At 43.5% G+C, this 3480-nt stretch overlaps 2 non-coding genes across 2 annotated transcripts; both read left to right on the forward strand.

The window, feature by feature from the left end:
• Nucleotides 1–2259: 2259 nt before the first annotated feature.
• Nucleotides 2260–2397, forward strand: LOC114808575. The gene has a single exon (XR_003756421.1). It is a non-coding gene; the product is annotated as a small nucleolar RNA SNORA7 (small nucleolar RNA).
• Nucleotides 2398–3101: 704 nt separating this feature from the next.
• Nucleotides 3102–3239, forward strand: LOC114808475. Its single transcript, XR_003756323.1, has one exon. It is a non-coding gene; the product is annotated as a small nucleolar RNA SNORA7 (small nucleolar RNA).
• Nucleotides 3240–3480: the final 241 nt, after the last annotated feature.

The following is a 3480-nucleotide window of genomic DNA, read 5'->3' on the forward strand; positions in this document are numbered from 1 at the left end:
ATTGGTGTTGACTGCCCTTTGTCCAGCCTCGTCCCAGGGCAAGTGTGTCTCCTGGTGCCTTAGTGGAACACCAGAGAGAGACAATGAGTTTTCAGGCTGAAAAGTAGTGAGAAAATATTCCTTTTGCCTTCTACAAGAAGCAACTTCCTGCAGACAGCAATATTTCTCGCCCTGTCTGTTTTCGGGAAAGCAATAATTCATGGGTCTCCAAGGATGACTAACACTCACCATGAGAGAGAGTCCCTTTTTCTTTTTGTCTAGATTCTTGTTCTTGTTAAGGCTGCCCTAACCCTTAACACATTTAACATGTACAGGAGCCACAGTCGCTGAGAAAAATGGAGAGAAGGGGTGAGGAGATACAGGCCACAGAAGTGTGATAAAGAAAATGGAATTTTACCAGCCTGTGGTGTTTGTTCACTTTCTCTTAGTAGAATATGCTCCTTGCATTGTGAAAAAGCCGAGGGAAATGGTATCTTACGATTGGGCCCTAGACAGTAATGAAAAACCTTCGGATTCATTTCATATTCAAGGTGGGCTCCTAGATAACCATTTGTTTCACAACCAAAAGTTGACAGAACAAATCCAAAACAACTCAGTGTACATGTTTACATGGGAAGCGTTTGGCATCAGCAATACATCTGAAGGTGTGCCTAAAGTCCCTTATGCTTTTTGTAACATTTTCAAATTCATTGCTGTCTTCCAGATGACAGGAAATTCAGGCCTGCCTCCCCTCTGGGAGATCTTTATTCACAGACAAGTCAAAAACCCTTGACAAAAGGCAACTGAGGGGACTGGTTGACCTTTTAGCTGTCTGTCTAACATCAGTGCAAGTATTGCTCACTGATAAAACAAGAAATTCAATTTAAGAGGAAATTTAGAAAGGGTTTGAGGAGCTCTCATTTCATTTTACCTCTCCAGCTGTCTTTCAAACAGAGAGCAAACGTAAACAAACAGAGGACAGGAATCTCAGAGTAACTCAGCACTTTACTGCCTCCTGACAGTAATGTCAAGCCTAGTCACCATCTGCCTCCCTGTTCATCCCTTCAGGCATCTGGGCCTACCTGCTTCCCTTCAAACTATTTTAGGTGGAAGCAAAGATTTCCCCAAGTTGGACTAGTTGTTCATGTTGAGGGAACAGTTTTCTTCGGGATCTTGATTCATCTTGAAAAGCGTATAATGAATTATTGGAAAAACTCAAAATGGCAGAGCCTGTTAGGGTTGACGATGGCAGCTATCTCTGGGTTGGAAAAAAATCCAACTGTCCTCTCCCTGGTACACTGGGAGAAACATCCATAGAGCAAGTGTTGCTCAAGTGGAAATGTATTTCCATCAGAAACTCTGAGTCAGTTCAACTCAGCAACTTGCCACATGTCTGCTGTGTGACCTTGGACAAGTTACTTCACTTCTCTGTGCCTCAGTAACCTCATTCGTAAAATGAGGATTAAGACTGGAGCTCCATGTGGGACATGGACTGTGTCCAACCTGATTAACTTATATCTACCCTAGTGCTTGATATAGTGCCTGGCACATAGCAAGCACTTAAATACCATTTTACAAAAGGAAAGCTTGCTGTGAAATTTACTATGACTGGAAATGTACCTGGGAGGAAACTTACAAAAAAAAGTCTCATCTAATTTGAGTATTCAAGATCCTATTGCTCTCTTGGCCCTGTACAAAAACCTTCGATGACTTAACCTCAGAGAGCCCTAGAGGATTGACAATGGCAAAGGAGAGACTCTTAATAATCCTATATATCTAAAAATTCAAGGCCTCTGAGGGGATGTAACAGGACATTTTCCATCCAACTGGAGGATATCATCTAATCTGTCCCCTGGAGATCCATTCCTTCAGCTTCTTTACTCAAAGTGTCCATACTATCATGGCTCAGCTTCAAAGACCAAGCATTTAACAAGAACAATTCTAAAAACAGGAAGCATCATGGCCTAATGTCAAAGTCTCCATATAGCATGGCACAGTTTCAAAGACTGAGCATTTAACAAGAACAACTCTAAAAATAGGAAGCAATATGACCAAGTGGAAAGATCATAGATTTGGGAATCCCAGCACCTGGGTTCTAATCCCTGCTCTGCTAATTGTTTGCTGTGTGACTTTTGGGTAACTCAACTTCTCTGTGCCTCAGTTTCCTCAATTGTAAAAAATGAGAATTCAATACTTGTTCTCCCTCCTACTTAGACTGTGAGTCCATTGTGGGACAGGGACTGTGTCTGACCTGATTATCTTGTATCTAGTCCAGCACTTCCCCTTTCAGGACCGCACCTGGAGAGTTTCCAGGACTCTACCAGTCTTGGCTATGGGAGGGAGAGTCAAGCAGAGACATAACCATTCCATTCCTAGCTTGGGCAGTGGCTAGCGAGTGGAAGGCAATCTGCTACAAGTCAAAACTCACCTGTGTTGGGCAGAAGTGGCATGAGAGAGAGTTGAGGGCAGAGACTCAAGTTGACTGTGCAGAAGGAGGCAAAGGTAAACCACTTCTGTATTTTTACCAAGAAAACTCTATGGATACACTACCAGAACAATTGAAAGATGGAGGTGGGGCATTCTGGGAGAGATGGATCCTTGGAGTCGCTATGGGTCGGAGACAACTCGACAGCATAAGACAAGACAAGCCTCCGGTAGGTTTTTCACAAATATAATAATAATAGTAACAAATCAAACCTTCAAGCTCTTGCCATGTTCTCATGCCCTAATGGAGCAAGTGTTTATAATCCTATTTCACAGGTGACTTCATAGGATTGACCTTGATCCAATTTAGAAATAATCTCCTTGCTGCGCCTTTCCAAATTCATCTAAGCATGCTGTAGCATTTCTAACCCCAACTTCCCACGAGATATTTGTCCTCCAAAACAGCAGTGATGATGTGACTAAAGCTCAGCCCTCCTGACCCCCTACCCAGGTATCTTTGCAAAGGATGATCCAATAGAGTGTGACAGCATCAAGTACCTGCCCATTTCCAGGCCTCAAAACATACACAGTTCATACTAGGATTCTTTGTCCTCCTTAGAAGCAGAATATCCTTGGAGGAAATACTTCCACTGCTGACAATGTGCAATCAGAGTTTCAGGATTGTATCTGTGAAGCTCATCCTCTCAGGGTTGCACCTGGAGAGTTTCCAGTACTCTACCAGTCTCGACTACAGGAGGGAGAGTCAAGCAGATGCATACCCATTCCATTCCTAGCTTGGCCAGTGGCTAGCGAGTGGAAGACAATCTGCTACAAGTCAAATCTCACCTGTGCTGGGCAGCAGCAGCATGGGAGAGAGTCGAGGGTGGAGACTCAGGTTTACTGCATGGAAAGAGGTAATGGTAAACCGCTTCCATATTTTTACCAAGAAAACTCTACGGATACACTACGAGGATGATTGCAGATGGAAGTGGGGCATTCTGGGAGAGATGTGCTCATGGCATCACCAAGGGTTGGACATGACTCGACAGCATAAGACAACAACAACAACAATCTGTG

Source organism: Ornithorhynchus anatinus, chromosome X5 (genome assembly GCF_004115215.2).
Source record: "Ornithorhynchus anatinus isolate Pmale09 chromosome X5, mOrnAna1.pri.v4, whole genome shotgun sequence".
In the NCBI taxonomy this organism is placed as follows: domain Eukaryota; kingdom Metazoa; phylum Chordata; class Mammalia; order Monotremata; family Ornithorhynchidae; genus Ornithorhynchus; species Ornithorhynchus anatinus.